Source organism: Ambystoma mexicanum, chromosome 13 (assembly GCF_040938575.1).
Source record: "Ambystoma mexicanum isolate Mex_15411 chromosome 13, UKY_AmexF1_1, whole genome shotgun sequence".
Classification (NCBI taxonomy): Eukaryota; Metazoa; Chordata; class Amphibia; order Caudata; family Ambystomatidae; genus Ambystoma; species Ambystoma mexicanum.
This window is the reverse complement of record NC_090938.1, coordinates 585,742,920-585,769,312: the sequence shown is the minus strand read 5'-3', so window position 1 is coordinate 585,769,312 and position 26,393 is coordinate 585,742,920. Positions and strand designations below refer to the sequence as shown.

General features: G+C 46.5%; 2 long non-coding RNA genes across 2 annotated transcripts; one reads left to right on the top strand and one right to left on the bottom strand.

Annotated features, from left to right (window-relative positions):
- Positions 1 to 5,864: 5,864 nt before the first annotated feature.
- Positions 5,865 to 6,498, bottom strand: LOC138520634 (uncharacterized). Its single transcript, XR_011282827.1, has 2 exons — positions 6,415 to 6,498; positions 5,865 to 6,021 (listed from the first exon to the last, which is right to left on the bottom strand). It is a non-coding gene; the product is annotated as an uncharacterized lncRNA (long non-coding RNA).
- A 3,641-nt stretch (positions 6,499 to 10,139) lies between these two features.
- Positions 10,140 to 10,781, top strand: LOC138520633 (uncharacterized). Its single transcript, XR_011282826.1, has 2 exons — positions 10,140 to 10,232; positions 10,625 to 10,781. It is a non-coding gene; the product is annotated as an uncharacterized lncRNA (long non-coding RNA).
- The last annotated feature ends 15,612 nt before the right edge of the window (positions 10,782 to 26,393 follow it).

Sequence of the window (26,393 nt, the reverse complement as noted above, 5' to 3'; positions counted from 1 at the left end):
GACACCCATAACTGTGTCCTTCCGGGACACGACAATTTGCCCTCTCTGGCAAATAAATGTTCATTACTCACAGTTCTGGTTCACATCTCTTCAATCAACCTTACTGGTCTTCTGATGCATCGTTTGGGTCTGGTATGCTGATTTGCTGCTGGTCCAGTCTCCTCACCTCTAGACCTTTCCTCACTGTGTCTTTCTGGGTCTTCCTGTTCCTGGTTCTCCTCTTCTCTTTCTCGGTCTAATCTGAATTGCGACACATTTCGTGTGATGACTCTGTCCGGTGATCGAACGGTCACCATCAATCCATTTATCTGGGATATGTCTAGGAGATCACGGTCAGATTTGGACTCTGATTTCCTCTCTTGCTTCCGACAGACAAGAACCCTGTCCCCTGATCGCAACGATGATAGTTTTGCATTCCGTCTCTCATCCACATGCCTTTTCATTTCTTGTTTCTTGGATGCGTCTGTATACCTCAGAGTCAGGGTATCCCTTTCTAGGGCACTTCTGACATAAGGAAGTCTTGTTTTGACCTTGCTTCCAAATAATAGTGCCGAAGGACATCTCCCTGTCATCCCGTAAGGTGAATAACTGTAGTCACTGAGCATGTCACATACTGCCTGATGTAATGACATCAGGCTCAGTTCATTTTGTTGGAGCACTTTCTTGAGACTTCCCATGAACTTCTCTACCATCCCATTTGCTTGAGGCCATAATGGTGTGATTTTTCTGTGGTGTATACCCAGGTAGCTGATTAATTGATCGAACTCCATGCTGGTAAACGGTGGCCCATTATCCGATTTTAATATCTCCGGAATGCCCCATGCCAAGAATATATTGTCCAGTTCCGGGATCTTCGTGCTAGCTACCTTAGAGGAGATCATCTACACGAGAGGGAAACAGGAACATTTGTTCATCTGAACCATCCAATTCTTGCCATTATTGAACGGTCTGAAGACATCAATGGCTAGGTGGGTCCAGGGTGCTTTGGGCATGTCTGACATTCTGAGCGATTCAAGGTTGTTCAGTTTGGAAGTGCATTGGCATAGGTAACACTCTTTAACAATGTTTTCCACTATTATGTTGATCCTCGGCAACCACATGTTGTCTCTTATCTGACCCTTGGTGGTCATCAAGCCTCTATGGCCTTCATGTGCTAAGTTCACGACTTGCTGGCGGAGGTCATACGGTATGACTATGCGGCTCCCGCTCATGTCAAGTCGTTTGCCAGTTGTAGACAGCTAGTTCCTCGCTTGCCTGAACGCTTGTAAATCCTGCAGATCTTGGGCGCCATCTGTCTCACCAAGTCCTATTTCTCTCCACTTTTGGGATGCTATGATTTCTCTCACTTTCCCCAGTATATTATCTTTCAGACTGTGTTCCCTCACTATCGCCATTGTGAGCGGCTTCGGGTGTCCTTATTGTGCGAGTAGGTTAATGTACTCTCCTGCTATTGAGGGCTGTCTCGCTGTGTTCGGGAGTGGGTGACGAGACATGAAGTCTGCCGGGTTGTACTCCTTCCCTGGCTTATGAACTCTCGTGAAGTTGAAATCTTGCAGCCTCAAACCCCATTTTTCTTTTCTAGGAGGCATCTTGCATTTAGGGTTTCCGTAAATGGGGACTAAAGCTTGCTGGTCCGTCACAATGGTAAATGGTTTTCCCTGCAGAAACATTTGAAAATAAAACATTTCACAGGCCCATATGATGGCTAGACCTTCCTTTTCTGGCTGGGGGTATTTATTTTCAACATCAGACAAGCTTTTGGATGCATACGCAACAACTATCCTCAGAGTCTCTCTCCTTGCTTTATGTTGAGCGAGAATTGCACCCAAACCCTCTGGGCTAGCGTACACCGTCATTTCCGTGCATTTGCTAGGGTCAAAATAAGCCATAAAGTCTGCTGAAGCAATGTCTTTCTTGATGTGACAGAAAGCCTCCTTGCATTCAGGGTCTCACTGGAATTCCTTCCCTTGTTTGGTGAGCTCCCTCAGTGGAGCACTGCTGGTGGCGAAATCCTTCAGATACCAACTACAATAACTCGCCATCCCCAGGAACGACCGCACTTCACTCGTGTCTCGTGGAGATGAGATGTCAGTGATTGCAATTACCTTTCCGTGATCTGGGCTCATTCCTTTTTGAGAGAACAGGTGTCCAAAGAACTTGAGGTGTGTCCAGTGAAATGCGCATTTCTCCAGATTCAGTGTCAAACCTGCTTGAGGTAAGGCAGCATATACCTGATTGAGTGCAACATCATGTTGCTCTTTGTCGACCCCGAAAACTAAAATGTCATTTTTGTAGTTGAAAGAGTTTTGTATATGGCGGATTGCCCTCTGAATACTTTCCTGGAAGATCTCAGCAGCTGATGATATGCCAAAGCTGAGCTGGGGCTTTTATATCTGAAGACATCCTCATGCGTGGCGAACATAGTTATGTATCTGGACAGTTCATCCAATTGAATTTGGTGATAACCTTTGTAAAGATCGAGTTTGGAAAAGACCTTTGCACCATTCCACAGCTAATCATGTCATCCATATGCATGTCTGGATGTCATTCCCATCCAATTGCCTTGTTTTCTTGATGCATGTCTATGCAGAGGCGAATCTTGTCAAATGACCCCTGCTCCATTACAGCCACCACATGCGAGACGCATGGAGTGGGACCGCAACGCTGGCTCAATAATATCCTTGTGTAACACACACACTGAATCTCCTTTCCTACCTGTGGCTGTAGGTGAATTGGTATCCTCTTCGGATGCTGTGCCACAGGTGGCACTGACTCTTGTACGTGAAGAGTCACAGGGTCTCCCTTGAACAATCCAACGCCTTTGAATAATTCCAGAAATGGTTGAGCAATCGGCACATCATGTCTCATGGTATGTGTCACAGTGGCAATGTTCATCTCAACGCTGTGGGGCGGCATTGTAAATTGCTTCCTCGTACTTCCCCTTGGAGAACGTGTAATTCTGTTATAGCACGTCTGCCTTGGTAGCTGAGAATAGTAGAACATGCCCCATGATTTCTGATAGGCCCTCTGGCCGCCCATAGAAGACTTTGAGTTCTGATGGGGTTAGTTGAAGTGGGGGTCTCATTTTGCGAAATTCTGTGATGCACATAATGTTCAGGGTGGCACCTGTGTCAATGACGAACTTGGCGGGTTGTGCCCCTATTTGAATGTCAATGTCTCCTTCCAGGGCTGTCACTACATCATTCATCATATAGGCATAGTTGTGTTGATTTCTTTCGCAGATGGGTGGAGGGGAAGAAGATCTTCCTGTGATCTGTCTGACGTGGCTCACAAGGTGTCCTCTGAAAGAGGGGTCTCGGATCGGAGTTCACGCTTGGAACTCTGTTCTGCCAGTGGTCCCACTATTTTCCTTGTGTCCGGCATGGTTGTGCGTTGCAAACCCTTGCTATGTGATTTTCTCTCCCACAGGTGGTGCATTTATGTCCAAAGGCAGGGCACCTTACTCCTGCCTCATGTGTAAATGGTAGGACACATCTTTAACATCTCCCTGTCGACACGTATTTTCTCAAAGTTACACCAGCAGTGTCTCCTTCTCTTCCCCCTTGAGTGATGTGATATGCCTGCTCTCCTGTAGGATCCTTGTTTGTTTCCATTTGGGGGGCCTTCGAATCAACTGTGGCCTCTGTCCTGGCCATTTGGAAGATGGTGGCAAGCGAGAGATTCTCATAGAGTAGCTTTTTCCTAAACGCGGATGATAGGCAGCTCCCGATAATTTGTAGTTGGATGGCTTCTTCATTTGTAAACTTGTGGAATTTGCAGGGAGCCACCAACTTGCGCAATCGAGTCGCGAAAGCATCCATAGATTCACCCATCATCTGACATGCTGTGTTGACAGTGTGTCTCTCATGGTCGACATTGCTCTGGGGGTCAAAATAAGATCTTAGGGGCCTGTTGAGTCCCTCATATGTCTTTATATCATCGGGTGGGAATATAGGGGTGAGGTCCTCAACTTCATCACCCACCAGGTTGATTAGAAGCCACCTCACAAATTTGTCTGGAGCGCGCTCATCGTGTGCTGACATGTAGTTTTCAAATCGGCATAACCATCTCTCCCATCGTTGTCCCAGGGCTTGCTGATCCCACATGTCAAAAGGAGCTGGTCGGCGAAATGCAGCTGCACTGGGCGCTTCCTCATTTGGTCCTTCATTTTCTGACATTTCGAAGGTAGAGCAGTATCTGGATAGCTGTCACTATTGACTGAGAGGCCATGATGTGAAAGGGTGAGGTGAAATGGGCTAAGCAAATTCCATCCTCATCACCAATTTCGTGTTCCCAGATAAAGCGAACTTTGCTGTGGCATGAAACACTCTCTAACCAGAGCTGCGTGTCTCGAGTGAAAAGGGCGTCATAAATAAGACACAGAGACAGGTTCAATTGCATTCTTCATTTATTCTTCGTGCAAGTGAACTATTGAGCGCAGTGAAACCGTTTGCCCATGCGCAAGTACGCATGTGGAAATCGATATAATATTGTGACCCTAATCGCATTGTTTAAATGTATGTTGGCCTACGCCAAGCTGTCTAAAGAATACCATGTACATAGGTTCCGCGGCAAGGTCTTGACCTTAATGTATTGTGTAAGCCGCCATCTTGGATTTAGCCGCCATTTTAGGTACTCTTGCAGTGTGGAAGTCACCCTGAATCACAAAATGGAGGCCGAACGACATTTTGTGTAAGACTTCGGCCATGGTGACCTCCGCACACGTGAATAAGTAATATGTCCGCAGGCCATTTGTTAGGGTCACGAACTAAGACCTTGTCCTCTCTTTAACCTGTGTGTAAATATGTAACTGTATCAGCGGAATCGATCAAACTATGTAAATTGTGTGTTCGACCTGGCTACGAACCCTAGCCACGGTTCCAAGAATGGTTAACTTACGAGAGGGCTGGCCGATGCAGGACAAAACATATAAAAACCCAAGCATCCTGATGATCGGTCTCTCCCACTTTCAGTGCGAACCTTACGTTGAAGGTTCGCGTGTTAGTCAGAGGGCCGTATAGCTATCCGTATGTCAATTGACCTTGGTAACTTTGTAACTTTGAAATAAAGCGCTTTGTATGTCCTTTGTAACCTGTGTTGTTGTGTTTCCTTCTGGGCTTCCCGGCCTCATATCAATTTCTTTGTTTCCACAGTTGGCGCCCGAATAGGGACTCTCAAGATTGATGCCGGATCATTGAAGGTTGACGCAGACTATCGAATCGGGATCGGACGGTGTGATTCTGCGGGCCCGACCGATCGAGACGCGATACCTCGGCAGCGCTGCACGATCCGATCCTTGGGCGATAGTCGTGTGGTCTGACACGGCATCTTGACGAGGGTCCAATTCCGAGGCGGGCAGATTTGCCGAAACCACCGAACGCAGGTAAAAATTCGTTAGTTGAAGTCCTTTGTAAACCGTACGGTCCTCCTTAGGTTTGGTCAGGTGCAGTCGTGACCCGGCTCTTAATTTAACCCTGACAATTTGAATTTGGCGTATTGTATCTGCAACAAACCCAAAGTGGGAACCTCAACTTTCACTGATACCTAGAGGTAACACCGAACATTATGAACAAGAATGGTATCAGGAGAACAAGAGAGACTGAAGAAGGTGGACCGACAAATAAGAACTTAAATCGGTATATTCATTTTATTAAGATTTATCTAAAAAACACTTCAACACATATTAATTTAATTAATTCTAAAAGACATTTTGCTAATCATACAACCTTACATACACACTCTAATGCAATGTTTAAATAATGTACAGTGCTGAGAAATTAAAGAAGCTGATCAATTCATTAAACCACTTCTTTTCATTGAGTTTATAAAACATTCACAATGTTATAAACCACAGTTCATTCCTAAATGTAATATCATGTAATATCGACTATTGGTGCCTAAGACTATTGGTGCCTAACAATATCAATCTTCTTTACAAAAAAGCTTCCCATTTATTTAATAGTTTCGACTTCGACAAGTTGTGTGTGTCTTCATCAGGATTGGATGAACAGTAGCAACATTCTAAAAATAAACAAACATACAATTAAGACATAGTTAAAATACTGCCGTCAACCTTCTATCAGTAACTCTCTCTCATGAATTGGATCAAACATTGAACACTAGAACAAAAATTGTCTCTAAGTCCAAGTGGGTCTTCCCTTACCCATGATCCCATCAAAACTGGTTAGTACAGTACAACCAGTTTAAGTAAAGCCGACTAAATCAGCTATTTTCATATCCCCTTATGCAGTCCCCCCAATTTCATTCAGGGCTCCAGGGTTCAAAAAAAAAAAGGGAAACTAAACTACTCCCATATTCATACTTAGAGACACATATCCCTTTAAGTGCTGAGTATACCCCTACCGTCCCAACTGTGAACTGCTTCAGAGTACAAATACAAGTGAGAAAACATACCTGCGAACCCCATTAGGTTCGCCTAGTGACTTGTATCCCAGTGGCTTTTAGTATAAGTCTAGTAAGTTTGGTTTTTCACGAAAAGCGAAACCTGTGACAAAAACACAGGAGACAATAAATCAAACTTATTAGTGTCACACAAATTTGAGAATGCCCATGTTACTCTCTTAGTTGGCAGCTCACGTTCTATACCTAAACTGATCCATTCACAGCACAGGTCAGAAACACTTCTTACGCCAGCAGAATGGAAGCAAGATGGCTCTTCTCAAAGTTTTCAAGGAAACCGCCTAAGAAACAAATTGAATCCTCTTAGAACTAACGAAATGCAAATAAGGCATGTATACTATTGCGGGCCAAAACGCCCTCTCTTTAATACAAAAAGCCTTTCACCTTTGTTATAGTGACGCTGTCCAAAATGGAATAGCACTTATCTCCCTTCTATCCCGCAGCATAGTTTAAACGCTCACGGTCACAAAATGGATAATGACACACCTCTCCGCTGACGGGCGTGTACGCTGATGGGTGAATCTGTAAATTAATAAATAGACGGATCCCGTCAACAGCAGACCCAATAAACCGAGTGGTAAACAAATGCCTACTTCAAACCTGCTTACCTAATTTGCCGCAGTAGTAACTCGCAGATTAGTACCGTGTGCCTCCGAGGAGCAGAAGGACAGAACAATATTCGTCAAGGTCCCTCTTTTATTTCCAAAATAAGGACATAAATACAAACGAAGGACCAAAAAACGACATAGTGTCCTACAAGACATGGTCACAAAGGAAGGACTAAAAACGCGATAGTGTCTTACATAACATAGACACATTTGATAGTGGGGAGAAGTGGAAAGAGGACCTCAGTTCCATTCTTCTCGTTGATTCAGGCCCCTCTCTAGACTATTGGTCTGGTATATCCACCATTGTTCTTTTTGCGCTAAGCGTGCAGCCGTGTTGGCCGCATCAGTGCCAGACACTTTCTCGACTGCCCACCATTTCAAATCTTCTGGCCTATGTTTCTGTTCCAAAAAATGCATCGTTAGTGGAGCATTCTGCTGGCCCGTTCTGATCTTAGATTTATGCTCACTTATGCGTAATTTGACAGCTCTGGATGTCTTCCCAATGTAAGCCTTTTTACAAGGGCATATAATAACATATATTACATTGGTGCTGAGGCAGGTGGTGTGGTGCCTCAGATCCCAGATTCTGTCATAAATCTTAATCGAGGCAATGGCCGAAGTGGTGGCACAACTCGAACAGTTGCCACAGGGGTAGTGTCCCTTAATGGGCAGCATACCCCAAGAGCTGGTGATGGTGGGTTGACTATCTTGCGCCATATTTCTGTCGGCTTTGGAAACCCAGTTCTTAATGTTTCTGCCTCTTTTCAATGCATAAATGGGTTTGGCCATTTTCGGCATGTTGAGCTGAAGTAGATGCCAATGATTGGATATTATCTTCTTGATTTGATTATGTTGAGTGCTGAGCGTGAGAGCACATACAAGTTGGTCTCCCCCCAGCTTTCTTTCTTTTATGTCCCTTTGTAAAAGCACATCTCTATGCTGGTACCTTGCACGTTTTTTTGACTGTGTAAGTAATCTTTTGGGGTATCCTCTCTCTATCAGTCTTTCCTCGATGACGGAAGCTTGCTTATTAAAATCTTCTGTTTTAGTGCAATTTCTCCTCGCCCTCAGAAACTGACCATAAGGGATATTTGATTTCAAAGACTGAGCATGAAAACTTTCGTAATGTAGTATAGTGTTTCTATCGGAATCTTTTCTATAAAGGTCTACTGCAAGTACATTTTTATCCACTTTAATAAGGAGGTCTAAAAATGCGATCTCCTTGTTACTCGTTTGCATAGTAAACTTCAGATTAGGATTTAGGTTGTTAATCCAAAGGAAGAACGCATTGAAGTCCCCTTTGGTGCTGTCCCAGATGATAAGTATGTCATCAATGTACCTTTTATACAGTTTGAGAGCTGATCTAAACGGATTAGCATCTATCAAAATGTTGGATTCCTCGAAATCCCACATATAGAGGGTGGCATAGTTGGGTGCAAAGGATGCCCCCATAGCCGTCCCCTTAATCTGCATGTAGTACCCATTCTTAAATCTAAAGAAGTTTCTCGTAAGGGCAATTTCCAATAGTTCAATTAGGAACTCGCTAGGGACAGAGATGATATCGGTCCTAGTTTGTAAAAACCTATTCATAATCCCCAATGAGTCCCCCTGGGGAATGTTAGAGTATAATGACTCAACGTCTAGAGTGATAAGCATATCGTGGTCGCTATCAAAAGGAAAAGCCTCCACAATTCTAATGACATCAGTAGAGTCAGATAAATAAGTGGGAGTTTTTTTCGCCAGAGGTTTCAAAGAGTGGTCCAGATATTGTCCCACAGGTTCAAGAATAGACCCACTTAGGGAAACAATAGGTCTCCCAGGTGGTGAAATCATGCTCTTATGAATTTTGGGCAACATATAAATCAAGGGAGTCCTGGTGTTCTTAGGGACCAGGAAATTAAATTCCTTCTGAGTGATGATTTCCTTTTCTAAACCATCCTTGGCCAAACCTTCTATTTCTTTCAATATACTCTGCGAGGGGTCTCCCTGCAGTTTGACATAGACCTCTCGATTGTTCAATTGTCTCATGACCTCACAGTCATATTTGACAGCGTCCCATACTACAACTCCACCTCCTTTGTCAGCTTTCTTGATAACAATTGATCTGTCCGATTGTAAATTTTTTAGACATACCCAATCCTCTTTGGTGAAATTAAAGCATTTGGTATCTCGTCTCTTTTTCTCTCTGTTATCATAGAGAGCATTAAAGTCTCGAAGTACTGCTTTTTCAAATATGGCTGTTTCTTTAGAAATCATGCTAAGGGAAGGAGTAAAAGTAGAAGGGGGTTTAAAAGGCGTATTGGCCCTCTTTTCAATAGATTCAGGAGGGGAATCATCAAAGAAATCTTTGAGCCTAATTTTGCGAAAGAAACTCCTCAACTCTGTTTCAATATCCATTTTGCTAGGGCCCTTCATCGGAATGAAGGAAAATCCTTTTTCTAATATGGATATTTCTTTGGTAGTCAAAGTTTTGTCAGACAGATTATACACAGCTGAAGGGGAATTTACCTTCTGCAAGCTCGCCTTCTTGTTTCGAACATATTTCCTAAAGGCGGTGGGTCTGTTTGAGGTGGAGGAAAAGGGAGTTCTTGCGATGGATACGGTTGCAAGGGCCCTGGGGGGACAAATCCTTGTGGATAGAAATAAGGGGGGTATTGAAAAAACATGTTTTGTCTCCCTCTTCTACCTCCTCTTTGGAACCCTCTGTTTCTTTGCCTTTGTTGATTTCCTCTCCTCCCTCTTTGGTAACCATCACCTTCATCGGAAGAAGTGTCTGAAAAAGTGACCTTTTTTCGAATCGGTGTTCCTAAGATATTATCTGGATCTCGCCAATTAGATGGGCCTTGGTAATCCGCATGTAAATACGGATATGCCTTCTCCTTAGAGAAATTTTTCACATCCTTGATCAATTTCTCCATTTTCTTAGAGGTGGTTATTTTAATGAAATCTATCACTTGATTCTCAATTGCGTAAGAAGTGTTTCTGACCTGTGCTGTGAATGGATCAGTTTAGGTATAGAACGTGAGCTGCCAACTAAGAGAGTAACATGGGCATTCTCAAATTTGTGTGACACTAATAAGTTTGATTTATTGTCTCCTGTGTTTTTGTCACAGGTTTCGCTTTTCGTGAAAAACCAAATTTACTAGACTTATACTAAAAGCCACTGGGATACAAGTCACTAGGCGAACCTAATGGGGTTCGCAGGTATGTTTTCTCACTTGTATTTGTACTCTGAAGCAGTTCACAGTTGGGACGGTAGGGGTATACTCAGCACTTAAAGGGATATGTGTCTCTAAGTATGAATATGGGAGTAGTTTAGTTTCCCTTTTTTTTTTTAACCCTGGAGCCCTGAATGAAATTGGGGGGACTGCATAAGGGGATATGAAAATAGCTGATTTAGTCGGCTTTACTTAAACTGGTTGTACTGTACTAACCAGTTTTGATGGGATCATGGGTAAGGGAAGACCCACTTGGACTTAGAGACAATTTTTGTTCTAGTGTTCAATGTTTGATCCAATTCATGAGAGAGAGTTACTGATAGAAGGTTGACGGCAGTATTTTAACTATGTCTTAATTGTATGTTTGTTTATTTTTAGAATGTTGCTACTGTTCATCCAATCCTGATGAAGACACACACAACTTGTCGAAGTCGAAACTATTAAATAAATGGGAAGCTTTTTTGTAAAGAAGATTGATATTGTTAGGCACCAATAGTCTTAGGCACCAATAGTCGATATTACATGATATTACATTTAGGAATGAACTGTGGTTTATAACATTGTGAATGTTTTATAAACTCAATGAAAAGAAGTGGTTTAATGAATTGATCAGCTTCTTTAATTTCTCAGCACTGTACATTATTTAAACATTGCATTAGAGTGTGTATGTAAGGTTGTATGATTAGCAAAATGTCTTTTAGAATTAATTAAATTAATATGTGTTGAAGTGTTTTTTAGATAAATCTTAATAAAATGAATATACCGATTTAAGTTCTTATTTGTCGGTCCACCTTCTTCAGTCTCTCTTGTTCTCCTGATACCATTCTTGTTCATAGTATTGTATCTGCAGACACAATTATTGGACCAGGTAACACCAATTCTTTGAGAAATGCCTGGGAAATTGTCTAGCTGCTTTAGGGCTCTGTTCCGCAGCGATCGACAATCTTTGGAATTTAGCCGTCCGGCACCACAGGAGGGGTCGCCGGCGTGTACTATGTACTGTAAGTATGGCATTGGTAGTATTGTATTTAATGACATTTGGCACAGACAGACCAGAAATGCCTCCGAATTTCAGTGGCCAATCAATGGTAGTTTTGAGATCCCCCGTATTGAATACTTAGAATCGATCTTGCTTAAGAAAAAGGCTAGGCCAGCAGCCTTTGATATGTTACAAAATTGGAAAAAGGAAGCACTGCAGCAGCTTAAAAGTAGGGATAAACATGCACGACGTCATAAAACGAATGCCGAAAAGGCATTGTTGTATGACAAGGAAAAACGATTAGAAGAAACCCAGAAAATGGATAGAGCTTTCTCGCTCGGGGTCCAGAAAATTTACCCCTCTAAAGATTTCCATGTTTCCGAGGAGTTTATTGAGAAAATATTGAACGAACGGAGGCCTGATTCTTCAGCGCCACCTCCGTATGCTCCTGTTATGGGCACCTTGCCCGTTCCTGCTATTGTTCCCGTTGCTATTCCTACTCCTCCTGCGCAGCCTACCGCTCCTAGTTCTTTGGTCGTCGCTCCTCTGTCTATTACACTGCCTCTCTCCCCTGCACCCTTGTCAAGCCCACCTACGCTTTCGATTCCGGGGAGTCCCGTGTTCGTTAAAACAGATCCCGGTGCAGGGTCAACAATTATAACTCGTAGTACTGTTCCTGCGGGCAGGAAACAGGAACTATTTGCCTGGGCTAAGCAATGCATGGAAAAAGGTGATCAAACTGATGTATTTTCAACATTATCTAATTTGCACGATTTTCCCGAGAAAAATGTTTTTATTGAAGGACTGGGGATTCACTTAGGTGTAATGTGGGGTAGATTGCAGACTTTGGATCTCCCACAAGGGGTGAGAGATCTGAATGCCTTGGCACTTTCGAGGGATACAGAGCAGAAAGTATATGGACATGTTGACAGATTGTTTGAGTTTAGGAGGGATTTTGAAAGGTTACAAAACGAGGATGATGAGGACGACAGGATGTATGCACAGAAACGGTTCCTTTCGTGCCGAAGTTCAGCACCTGAGGAAGTACGAATTTGTACCAAAGACGCGATTCGATGGATCTCGGATTCATCGATACCGCCAGATGAGGTGTATGACACATATAGTCAATACACGGTAGAGATGCAAAGGAAGGTAATCCAAGTGATGGTACAGCACTTACAGGAGGAATGGATAAGGAAGAAGGTTGGTTGCCCCATAGAGTTATTGGGTATTTGTAAAAGAGCTTTTTCGCCCGACACTTCTACAGCTGCTTTAGCGCTCGATTTGGCCCTATTGCTCAGTAAGCGGTCGGAGGTCCCTATATCTCAGTTGCCTATGAGAGAGGTCCCTCCGACCTTTGTCCCAAAAGTAGAAATCCCCGCCGACGCGGTAGCTGGTACTCCCGCGACGGATATCCCTGCACATTACGTATCGCAGTTTGTTCACGTCCCGTTCTCCCGACAGGAAGTGAACACGATTAGACAATCAGTCCCTGATATTAGGAAAAACCCGACAGGGTTTTATAAAGAAATAGAATCCGTCTTGCAGTCTTCTGTGTTCACCTTAAGTGACATGGACTTATTGTTTCCAGTGCTTTTGCCAGTTGATGTATGGAAACAGCTACGGACAATAGATGATGTGCCGGGGCTAGGGGATACATGGGTAAATCTGATTAGAATAGACAGAGAACGACTAGCTGGTGAGAAACCACCCCAGGTAATACTTACCTTACCCGATAGAATAGTTGCTAAACTAAAAACTATAATCCCAGAAAAAAGGATTATTTGGGACAAGCTTACGGCCTGCGTCCAAGGGAAAACTGAAGGTACTACTGAATTCTTTAATAGATTTGAACAGGTGTTCTCTGACTTTAGTGGACAGGATTTGGGCACAGAGTCGGGGAAGAGGTTGTTTGTGGACAAATTTGTACGTGGTTTGTTGTCCGACATCCAGTCACATATTATGTCCTCAGAGAGCGCTTGGCAGGCAAAATCTCAGTCAGAGGTTTTGCATATGGCTCAGTATTATGAGAATCGGGTTAATAATGAAAAAGAGAAAATCGAAAAAAAGGAGGGGTGACTTAAAGACTAAGGTATTGTTACAGCAAATTATCAGAAACCCCAGAGGAGGTACGACACAGACTAGAGGTCAGTACATTCCAAGAGGAAATACTCCTCCAAATTCTATAAATATTAATCAGTGTGCTTATTGCCGCCAGGAAGGTCACTGGCGAGCACAGTGCCCTGCCCTTCGTCAGAGGTCAGGAGGCACATTTGGAGGTATGGGTAGGCGACCAAGGGGCCGCCCCGGAGCAGGGGGCCCTGATAGGGGTCAGCTTCTACAAGATCCCCAGCAACCTTTTTCACGGGAAAATCAGACTCCGAGTATGGACTCGAGAAATATATTTGATCACCCTTCTGCTGCCTATCTTTCTGAAGAACTTCCCTTTGACGAAGTTCTGCCTTACTAGGATTGCCCGAAGCAGCGTTTGGAACCTTTACCTATTCCCGTTATTCAGAAGGGCCCCTATGTTGAATTATTGGTGGGGAATAGGAAACATCAGTTCTTGATCGACACTGGAGCACAAAAGTGCTCCATTGACCATTCTAGGGTTCCAAACATCCCACTGTCAGGGCAAACAAACGTTTCTATAGGGTTCTCTGGTATACCAACTGTTTGTCCGGTTTCTGCGCCGGTATCTGTTTCTATGGGTCCTTTCACAGACCAGTGCCCTTTTCTTCTTACTTCAAACTGCGGAGAAAATTTGCTAGGGTTGAATTTGTTAAAGAAACTGAATGCAGTGATTCATTGTTCCCCTGACGGAATAAGATTAACAGTTTCACCACAGCAACCCTTTTACTCCCAGTATTTGACCCAACCTCTACCTCCCGAGTTTGACATTGTCCCGGAATGTTTGTGGGCAATAGACGACAATGATGTCGGGATATTGCACATCGAGCCTGTTAAGATAGTCTTGAAATATGGGGTTAAGCTACCGCGCATTCCGCAATATAAAATTTCAATTGAAGGTGAGCGTGCTCTGAAATGCATTGTCTCCGATTTTGTACATCGTGGAGTGATCGAAGAAATAACAGGTAGCTTATGTAATAGCCCGATCTTGCCAGTATATAAGAAAGGCGACAATGCAATTCCGTACCGGTTTATAATAGATCTTCGTGCTATTAACCGGGTGGTAGCCCCACAATTTCCAATCGTGCCTGATGTAACAACGATCTTAACAATGATCCCTGCTACGGCTACACACTTTAGTGTCGTAGATTTGAAAAACGCCTTCTTTAGTATTCCGATACATGAGGAGAGCAGGTATTTGTTTGCGTTCACCTTGGGGGGACGCTCGTTTACATTCACAAGGGCACCTCAAGGGTATACTGAAAGTCCTAGTATCTATAGTAGAGCCTTAAAGGAGCAGCTCGACACCCTTGAATTGCCACCTACTTGCACACTGCTGCAATATGTAGACGATTTACTGTTGGCTGCAGACTCTGAGAAAGCTTGTAAGGAAGGCACTATATTGTTGCTTGTTCATCTAGCTAAAAATGGTCACAAGGCTTCGCTTAAAAAATTTCAATATTGTTGCCAGGAGGTTGCCTATTTAGGCTACCTCCTGTCAAAGGAGGGGAGAAGATTGACACCTGAACGAATAAAACACATTTCTGGCATGTCTGTCCCAAAAACACAGAAGGAAGTCAGAGCCCTGATAGGGATGGCGTCCTACTGTAGACTGTGGATCCCGAATTTTGCCCTAGTGGTAAAACCGATGTTGGCTTTGACGAAGAAGGGCATTTCTCTGCCACTGCCATGAGAATCGGAACATCAACGATCATTTGAGCTTCTCAAAACCGCGCTATGTTCAGCACCGGTTCTGGGTACACCAAATTACGATAAGGCCTTTGTGTTGTTTGTGCATGAATGTGATGGATGTGCTTTGTCTGTGTTAACACAGGAACATGGAGGGAAGAATAGGCCGTGCGGCTATTATTCCTACGCCCTCGATCCTGTTGCATGCGCTTTGCCGCGATGTCTGCGCGCTGTTGCAGCTGCCGCTGCGTCTGTAAAGCAGAGTGAGGGGATGGTCCTAGGCCACGATTTAATTCTGATGGTACCTCACTCTGTTGATATTCTATTGAATAAGACTCAAACGCAACACCTTACCTCTGCCCGGTTGACAAGGTACGAATTAGTCCTATTTGCTCCTCATATCCAAATTAAAAGGTGTTGTGTTCTCAATCCGGCTGAACTCTTACCTCTCCCGCAAAATATTGTTTGCGGTGATGAAGGATCACATGACTGCCTGTATGCCACCGAACAAGAAACAAAGGGTAGGATAGACCTCTCAGATACTCCTTTGGAGAATGCGGAAGGGGAGCTGTTTTGTGATGGCTCCTGCTTCAAACTTCCGAATGGCACATCTACAGCTGCTTATGCAGTTACCACTTTAGACAAAATTGTTGAAACTAAAAGGATTCCGCATAACTCAGCACAGGCTGCGGAGATTATAGCGTTGATCCGCGCTTGTGAACTCTCCCAAGGGCATAGAGTCAATATTTATACGGATAGCCAGTACGCCTTTGGGGTGGCTCACAACTTCGGAAAACTATGGTCGGAAAGAGGGTTTCTGACCTCACATGGGACCAAGATTCAGCATGGTCCCTTAATAGTACAACTACTTTCAGCGCTCTCACTCCCTGAACAATTAGCAATCATGAAATGTGCAGCACATCGCAAGGTCATAGACAATGTGGGAAGAGGAAATGCTTTTGCAGATTTGATAGCTAGACAAACAGCTACAGACCTTAGCACAGACATGTACACCTCGAGGGAAGTGAGAGATGTTTGTATACTAGATGAAGGCATTGGGTCTGTGCGAGATATGCAGACTGATGCCTCAGTTGAAGAGTCTAGGAAGTGGGCTGAAGGCATGGGAAAATTGGATGATGAAGGGTGTTGGGTGGACGCATCCGACGGGAAATGGTTGCTTCCTGATTCTTATGTGTTAGCAATGGTTACAATGGCACACGGTCCAACACATGTGTGTGCCTAGCAAATTACGAAGATATTACAGCAGGTCTGGGTGAATGATGAAATTTTGGAAACTGCAAAGAGATATGTTCAGAGTTGCATGATTTGCCTGCAGCACAATGTGGGTAAAGGGACAGTGACTCCAAGGGGAAGTTTCGGGCCCCCCTCTGTCCCCTTTGAAACCATTCACCTTGATTTTATTGAAATGGAGCGATGTAATAACTTGAAATATGTTCTTGTCATCATTTGTGCTTTTAGCAAATGGGTCGAGGCTTTCCCTGTCAAAGATGCTACCGCCATGACTACCGCAAAGATCCTGGTGAAAGAGTACTTCCCTCGATTTGGGCTCCCGAGGATAATTTGGTCGGACAACGGCCCCCATTTCATCGCAGCCGTAATGTTACAAATATGTGTTGCCTTAGGGATTGAGAAACGTTTTCATTCAGCTAGGCACCCTCAAAGTGCGGGGTTGGTAGAGAGACACAACGGTATTTTGAAAAACAAACTTGCAAAAACATGTGCCGACACTAAACTAAAGTGCCCCGACGCTTTACCTATTGTGTTGTTAGCTATGCGCACCACACCCCAGACTAGAACTGGGCTCTCTCCGTTCGAGGTGGTAATGGGAAGACCTGCTAGTATCTGGGGTCTCCCTAAACCTAAAGCCCTGAGGGATGTGGATAATGTATTGCTCATAGATTACTGTAATCAATTGACTAAAAATCTGTATTTCATTTACCACCAGGTGAATGTTGCCTTACCTGTACGGTTTACGGGCCCAGGACACGATATATTTCCCGGTAGCTGGATCCTGGTGAAGGCCTACGAGAGGTCTTCCTGTCTTGCGCCCCGCTGGCGCGGACCCTACCAGGTATTGTTGGTCACCAGGACGGCAGTGCGGGTGGCAGGAAAGAAGAACTGGATACATGCAACACATGTCAAGAAGATCCCTCACCCGACGCCACACGTTACAGAAGAAACAGAACCCCTCGCTGGTGCTACACTCTCTGATCTCGGAGTAGCAGGCAGCGTTGTGAGTGCGTCGGAGAAGTTCTCTGAGCCTGAGGAGCTCGGGGAGCCGTCCATTTTGTCTCCGCACTCCCTTGATCAATCACTTCCGGAAAACCTTGTTTCGAGCTCTGCGACTTCCGTCGCCACTGATACGACGCTCCCCTCAGGGAGCGACGATACTTTGCTTTTGGATTCAACAAACTTGGGTACCATCAGGTACAACCTTCGACAGCGAAAATAAAATTACTGCACGAGTGTCGTGCATCTGGAAGGAAAAAGTGATTGGAGTACTGTTGTCTTTCTTTTTTCGAACAAAGAAAAGGAGGGTTCTGTTGGCTAGGGTTGGGAAGGACTAAGAAATCGCTCGGCCGAAGTGCCGCCAGCAACGAACATTGGGGCCGTCGATCGGGATGACCATGATGCCTGCCGCCTTCACCGCTGCTCCCCGTATTGAACTATTAGATAAGGAGGTGACCAAATCGAACAATGAACAATGTGCCTGGGCCCCGAAAACGTACTGTTGTGTTCTCGTTCTGATTATTGTTATTTTTGCAACTGCTGCTGTGGGACTTTGGTATTTTGAAGAAATTTATCCTTTGAAGCCTCTGTTACCGACCAAAATCGTACCAACTGTTTTGACTCCCTCTGTACACCTTCACACTCTGTCCCCTAGGGACTCTCGGCATAGACAGAAATATTATAATAACACTTTGATGATAGTGATGAATGCTACGCATGCTATTTTTAATAAGAGTAATTGTTGGATCTGCACTCACTTACCACGACATGGGAACAAGGGACTGGGATGGTATATACATACCTTACCTTTAACAACCTCTTGCTATGCCTCTCTTAGAGCACTCTTCTTTGGCCGATGGAATGAAAGCATCTCAGGGAACTTTGATGGGACTAATTTGAATGAATTTGAAAAACGTGAATTGACTCCCCTGGGATGCTCGCTTTTCGCAAATAGAAGTAAACCTAACGTCGCTTCTATTAGGCCGTCTGATAAACTTTCTTTTCCTTTTCAAAATCTAGTTTCTTTTAAGATGGCTCCGATAGGCAATAAGGATGCCATGCCTCCTTCTTATTCTGTGAATCATAGTCCTGATTCAGTTCCTTTCTGTGTACAAAGAAATGGCACTAGGCCAATGGGAGACTTTGAGCCTTGTGTAAACACTGTAAACTTGACAGGGGAAAATAGGCCTTTGTATGTAGGGGGACCCGTTTATTTTGTTTGTGGTAGTTTAGCTTTTCCCTGGTTGCCGAAGGATTGGCAGGGGACTTGTTATTTAGGGATATTGTTACCAGGTGTATTTATAGCCAGTACCTTAGAGGTATCTAAGGCTCGCCCGCGACGGGATAGTGATGGAGACACCCCCGGACAAGTGTTTGGGGATATAGCCAAATCAGTAGTGCCCTTTTGGGGACAAATAGCAAATTCAGAAAACATTAGGGGATTAGCGAGGGTGTTGGAGAAAACGATCAACCGGACCACGGACATACTTTACAATATGACCTTAGAGCAAAAGGCGATAAGATTGGTAGCACTTCAAAATCGAATGGCATTAGATGTCATTTTAGCCGAACGAGGTGGAGTATGTAAATTAGTGGGGTCCGCTTGTTGTGTTTTCGTACCAGATTCTTCGCCAACAATTTTTAAAGCAATTCAGAATTTACACACTCTCAGTTCTGAAGTCCATATCCCTGTAGGAGACTGGAACCTTAGTAGTTGGTTTTGGGATTCTTTACGATCTTGGGGGTGGAAGGTGCTTTCTGTCATTTTAGGTATTTTAGGGATTTTGTTAGTTCTTTGCTGTTGTTTTCAATGCCTCCCGAGTATATGTGGAATGATGGGGGGATGTTGTGCTCAGGTAATGAGCGCGATAGGGCATAGGATATACACCCCGAAGACAGCATCTAAAGAGTTCATGTTGCAAGACGTTCTTATGAACAACTTTATGGCTATTGACATTTCGGACAATGATGCAGAACCTATGGATGATAATGCCATCAGTTATTTTCGAAAGTATTAGGAAATGATGTATTAGCACTTGGCATAGGCCAAAAGGAGGGTCTGTGGAAATCGATATAATATTGTGACCCTAATCGCATTGTTTAAATGTATGTTGGCCTACGCCAAGCTGTCTAAAGAATACCATGTACATAGGTTCCGCGGCAAGGTCTTGACCTTAATGTATTGTGTAAGCCGCCATCTTGGATTTAGCCGCCATTTTAGGTACTCTTGCAGTGTGGAAGTCACCCTGAATCACAAAATGGAGGCCGAACGACATTTTGTGTAAGACTTCAGCCATGGTGACCTCCGCACACGTGAATAAGTAATATGTCCGCAGGCCATTTGTTAGGGTCACGAACTAAGACCTTGTCCTCTCTTTAACCTGTGTGTAAATATGTAACTGTATCAGCGGAATCGATCAAACTATGTAAATTGTGTGTTCGACCTGGCTACGAACCCTAGCCACGGTTCCAAGAATGGTTAACTTACGAGAGGGCTGGCCGATGCAGGACAAAACATATAAAAACCCAAGCATCCTGATGATCGGTCTCTCCCACTTTCAGTGCGAACCTTACGTTGAAGGTTCGCGTGTTAGTCAGAGGGCCGTATAGCTATCCGTATGTCAATTGACCTTGGTAACTTTGTAACTTTGAAATAAAGCGCTTTGTATGTCCTTTGTAACCTGTGTTGGTGTGTTTCCTTCTGGGCTTCCCGGCCTCATATCAATTTCTTTGTTTCCACACGCACATCCCCTTTGGTCTCTTTGTGTGTGCGTCAGGGCTCTTTCCAGACACCCTCAACCGTGTCCTTCCTGGACACGTGACCCCCTCATTCCTCTTTCTCACCCCAGTCCTTACACAACAAACACCAGACTGCAGCACAGTGAAAGAGATGGCTCACAGATACCGCAGCACCCCTTTTGATAAATCAACACAATACCTCCAAACGGCTAAGCTTCAAACTGCAAAACGGAAATTCGGCATAACAGAATCAGAAACATGACATCTATAACGACTAATAAATGTAGATGGAGATGCCCAAGTGGCAGGTTTTCTTATAGTGACTGACAGGGTCCAGTAGTGGACAGGGGAGCTGACTTATGAATTTCCCGGGGGCGGGGGGGGGGCAAATACAGGTAGTGACATCACAGGAAGTGACTGACTGCAAATTTGCATGCAGTCGGCAACTTGGTGCAACGGGGCGCGGTTGAGGCACGCGCAGAGCAGATCAGTGGAAACATTAGCTAGCATGTATTGCATATACTAAAGTCAAGTGGGGGCGTGGCCAGAGCGCATGCCGTAAAGACGTGCATCTGCGAAGCTCCTACCCGCGATCCTTTGTACGACTGCAACAGGCAACTACGGCCAAGAAATTCCCTGCAAAAATATGCGACTGGAAAGAGAAACCTCTCCCCACTGCAGCGATCCGACCTCCGAACAAAATCGGAGTCGACAACACCCTGAACGAGGCGAGCAAAGAGACGCCCCTGGAGATCCAAGATGGCGGCGACCATTACGATCCCAAGCGCCCCCTTCTCGACGAGCTAACTCCCAGCTCCTGGGCTCGCTCTCGGCCCCCCGGGGACTGGAGGAGACGCTGCGGAGCTGTGCAACGCCGCGACCTGCAGACCGTGGACCGCCGACTGCTCGGAGTGAGCAGGGATCCTACGCAGCGAGACCCGGAGACGAGGGCCTCCTCTCGCTGCCCGACAACACAGGCGCTGGGCCCCACTAGTGATTGAATGTGAGGAGGAGGGAACCGGGGCCAGACCTCAACGGACTGAACCGCGGAGACAGGCCTGCGACACAGGACAACGACCCCCAACGCCGATAACAGTGAGTGGCTGCCTTGCGCCCCCCCGTCACCCTGTGCTGCCTGTGGGAAGGGGGACCAGGACTAGCTGCCCTGCCCAGCATAAGACATCCCTGATTACGGTGACACTTGAACCCGGGTGGCACCACACCACCCTGATCACACGGGGGTAAGACTCAACGCTGCCAGGGTCACCCCCACCTAACATCACCAGAGGCTGAACCTAACTATACGCGGCAATAACGCGAGAAGGGGGGGGCCCCAGCTCACCGAAACTCAGTATCGGGATAGGCACCCAACGAACAGTGGAGGCTGGCACGGCGGCCCAGAGGGAAAGGATGTCTCCGCCTAGAACAAACCAAAATCCATGACAATGGACACCTACACGACGGTCAGGCCTAAACAGCTGCCACAGTCAGACCCTATACCCACCGATGAACCATCACACACGGCAGCAGCAACTGGTGATACACAAGTCCTTCAGGCCATTGCAGCGCTCAGCGCCTCCATTGAAGGCAAGATTGACGAAATTAAAGTGGATATACAGCTCATGCGGCAAGACGCACGCAACCTGACCGAAAGAGTCAACGCCAATGAAGTCACTCTACAGGTCAATGTTGAGAATACCACAGATCTGAAGAAGCGAGTCCTAGACCTAGAACAGCAAGTGGCAAGGCTGGAAGCGCGATCCGAAGACGCAGAAGGCCGAGCACGGCGCAATAACATCAGGATCCTAGGTGTTCCCGAAGATATGGAAGGCTCGGATCCCACAGAATTTATAGAGACAATGCTGCAACAAGAAATTGGCGCAGGAAAACTCTCGCAAGGGTTCTCAGCAGAACGCGCCCATAGATCCCTTCGAAAGCGCCCTCCACCGGGCTCACACCCACACCCGATCATTGCAAAAATCTTAAACTTTCGAGACAGAGAGACAATATTGCGCTATTCCAGGGAAGGAGGAGAAATCAAAAGACAAGACTCGTCAATTGTCATATACCCATATTACACCCCCGCAGTACAGCGTGCCAGGAACTCATTCATGACAGTAAAAGCGAGACTCCGCAAACTTAATCTGAAATACATGCTGCTCTACCCCGCTCGCCTCAAAGTCCTTTACAAAGGGAAAGCACTCTTCTTGGAGACCCCAGCCGCAGCAAACATGTGGCTCGAGCACAATAACTTGGTGGATGACGGAGAGGAACCGCCAAGGACCAACAACGGATAAAGCAGGAAGCCACAAACGCCATCACCGGCCGTCAACTCCACACAGAGGTACAACTCAGCCAATCCAGACCGTAACATAACGATAGCAATATCGGGCAGAAGCACGAGGCACCACACACGACCACGCCAATGGGTGCCCCCCAAAAGAGATGTGTGAGCCAAATGCTTGCACGCAGCCCACACCGGAAGGCCTGGAGAGGCCCAGAAGGCTCGGGAGCCCCTGAGCGCTGCAAGTTCTACGCAACTGCTGGGGGCAGTTTACAGTTAAATGGTTTAGTTAGTTCATTCATTAGAATGACAGTTGAAAAAGTTGTTAAGTCTCCATACTACATTATGCCAGCTGCAGAGAGGGAACCGAGAGGAGGGAACACTCTCCAGGAACCCAGGCGCATAGACAAAACTCCTTACCAGAAACACCCCGACCACGGGAGCCCGCCTGGAAAACTGCGAACACCACAGCACCCCCCATGACATGGCGATGAAAATAAAAATCATGACATGGAACGTAAGGGGCCTCGGCACCTACCTTCGAAGGAACAGAATTAAGTCCTATCTACACAGAAAGGGGATAATGATAGCGCTGTTACAGGAAACACACTGGACTGCAGAATCCACCACCAAACTCCAGGAACACTGGGGTGGGCAGCGGTACGGAACCGCTTACTCCAAGTACGCTAGAGGGGTCTATACATGGATCCATCCCCAACTCCCATTCCAATTAAAGAAAGCAGTAAAAGACCCGGAGGGCAGGTTCGTGATACTGCTCGGAAGCATAGAACACCAAGAAGTCTGCATAGTGAACTCCTACCTCCCCAATAGCAATGTCCCAGCCCACTTCGACTCAATGTACGCTAGAGTCACGCCACACAGAGATGGCCTTTTTATTTGGGGAGGGGACTTTAACTGCACCCACAATCCAGACCTGGACAGATCCCTACCCTTGCCTAGGGCCCCATCAGCAGCTACGACCTCACTAAACGCAGTAATGGATAGACTAGATCTGGCAGACATATGGAGGGAGCTACATCCACAGACACGCACCTATTCTTACTACTCGTCCCCCCATGGCCTCCACACGAGACTAGATTACGTCTTCGTAGGAAGGGAACACCTACCCCAGATGGAGGAGGCACGGTACCTGGGTAGGACGATCTCTGACCACTCTCCATTGGTGATAGAGTGGAACCATGCTGGCCCACGACCACCCATTCCCATGTGGCGAATGCCGGTGGAAGCCCTGAAGGACCACGTTTTTTTTTTTTTTTTTTTTAACTTTGTTTATTTTAAATCAAGGCAGAATGATAAATACAGACATTATATGCAAAGGTTATCTCAGCAAGTTGACCCCCAGTCTTTAGACCCCCCCTGTGTCTTCTCTCTCTATCCTCCTCCCTGGGTTATCAGTCCCACAGGCTCTGCGAGCGGGCTCCTCCCGCCCGGGCGGTCCGGCTGGAGCCTCAGCGGTCATGAGTCTTCCTCCGGGCTCTCCTGGTTCGTCAAGATCCAGAGGGCTCTGGCGGGCTTATAGGTCAGGGCGGGGAAGCGCTGGTCGAATTCCAGGACTGGGGCCCAGATGTTCTGAAAGCGATGTAGCATCCCCGCTCGTGCTGCCGTTACCTTCTCCGCTATCAGAATGTCCCATACTTTGGTCCACCATTGGGCAATGTGGGGGCCTTCCGGGGATTTCCAGGTTCGGGCCACCACCGTTTTCCCTGCCAGTAGGCAATGAGTCAATAGTTTCGCTCTGGGTCCGGAGCGCGGGTAGATCCCGGGAATTGGAGCTCCTAACAGGATCAGTTCTGGTTTCAAGGGAATCATTGTTCCGGTAATCAGCGAAATAGACTCTAGACAAGCTTTCCAGAATGGTCGGATCTTCGGGCAGTCCCACCACATATGGAAGAAAGAGCCAGGGAGGCCGCATCCTCTCCAGCAAGCGTGGTCTATCTGGGGGTTCATATGGTGGAGTCTGAGGGGCGAATAGTACCACCGCAGCATGATTTTGTATGCGCATTCTCTGTTGGTGATGCAGGTGGATGCGGTATGTGTTCGGGTCAATATGTCCACCCAGGTTTGATCCTCTATCGGGTGTCCCAGGTCCGCTTCCCATTGGGCCATACATCGGGTTCTTGTGGTTAGGAAGTCGCTTAAGAAGCGTCTGTAGAGGGTGGATACGCTGCCGCGAGTCGGAAGGTCTCCTAGGGTGAGTTCCAGGGCAGTGGGAGGACGGGTCGCTGCTTGCAAGGTTTGGGGGTGTGAGCACCAGTGGCGTAGTTGGATGTAAGTAAATCTGTCACGTTCCCGAAGTTGGAACTACATTGGGCGAAAGTGAGCGGTTTCTCCCCTGTATACAGCTGGTCTATGGTTTCTAGCCCACCTTTGGTCCAATTTTGGAAATTGCGGGGATGCATGCCCGGTGCGAACATTGGGTTGAGAAAGACCGGGGAGTGTGGGCTCAGTCCTCTTGGGACTCCCTTTCGTTTCAGCGCCCAGTCCCAAGTGCTAAGGGTGTGTTTGGTCGAAAGCAGGAGCTCTCCCCCATGGGACCTGAGGGGGGGCGGGATGTGTGGCAGAAATCGCAGAGGCAGGGGGGTCCGCGACTGTTCCAGCTCCACCCATCTCGGGCGGTCTGTCCTATTTTGCCAGGCCTGGACCCGGGCCAGTTGGGCTGCCACTCTGTAGGCCTGAAGGTCTGGAACCCCCAGTCCCCCCAGTTTGGGACTCCCCAACATAGTTCTGAGAGGGATTCTCGCTTTCTTACCTCTCCAGATAAAGTTCAGCATTTTCCTCTGGATCCCTCGGAGAATCGGCGTGGGGATTGCCACTGGCAGTGAGGCGCATATGTATAAAAATCTCGGGAGAAGGTTCATCTTGCATGCCGTGATGCGTCCAAGCAGCGAAATCTCCTGGGTCCCCCATCGCTTCAAGTCGCCCTCCAGTTCCTTGAGAAGTCGGGGAAAATTGGATTTGTACGTCTCTTTTGGATCAGCCGGAATGTAAACCCCCAAATAGGGGATGGCGCTCCTTACCTATACTATCGGGCACATCCTAGTCAGCGGTTCTCGCTCTGCTGGGGTGAGGCCAATGCCCAAGGCGGAAGATTTATCGAAGTTTATGGTGAGGCCCGAGACTTCACCATAGCTGGTGATTTCGCGAATCGCATGTTCAAGCGATGAGGGGGCCTCCGAGATCGTAAGTAAAATGTCATCCGCATATAGGGCAAGTTTATGATGTGAAGGGCCGCTTGTTATGCCCTTGATTTGGTCATTCCGCCTAATTTTTTGTGCGAAGGGCTCCATGGTGAGGGCAAAAAGTAAGGGCGACAGCGGACAGCCCTGCCGAGTCCCGCATGACAAGGGGATTGGGGCCGAGAAGTGGCCGTTGATCCTCAGGCTTGTTGTAGGTCGATCATAGTTGGCCAGCACCATCGTTCGGAACGCCGGTCCGAAGCCGAAGGCCCCTAAAGTGTGTCCCATAAACGTCCAATCCACCCTATCAAACGCCTTAGCTGCATCGAGGGCCACCAGGATTAGTTTTTGGGAGTTCCGGGAGGCGAGGTCCACCAGGTTCAGGGTTCTCCGGATATTATCGCCTGCGGTCCGGTGCCGGATAAACCCAGCCTGGTCTGGATGAATGATGTTCGGCAGGATGCGATTCAAGCGGGTCGCCAAGATTTTCGAGTAAATGTTCGCATCTATGTTTAAGAGTGCGATGGGTCTATAAGAAGTTATGCTTCTTGGGTCTTTTCCAGGTTTGGGCAGAAGGATGGTGGTCGATTCCTGCATCGATGGGGTCACCGCCCCCATTTCCCTGAAGGAGTTGAATAGGGTGGTGAGATGGGGGGTCAGTTGCGACCTGAATAGCTTGTAGAACCTGGTTGAGAAGCCATCCGGGCCAGGGGCCCGTGTTTTGAGAGATTTGATGGCATCCTCAATTTCCTCCCCCGTGATGGGCTCCTCCAGTTCATCTCTCATTGCGTCGGAGAGCTGGGGCACCTCTGCCTGCCGAAGGTATTCCTTCTGTTGTGCTGGGTTTCGTGGGGTTGCCTTCATGATTTGGGCCAAGTG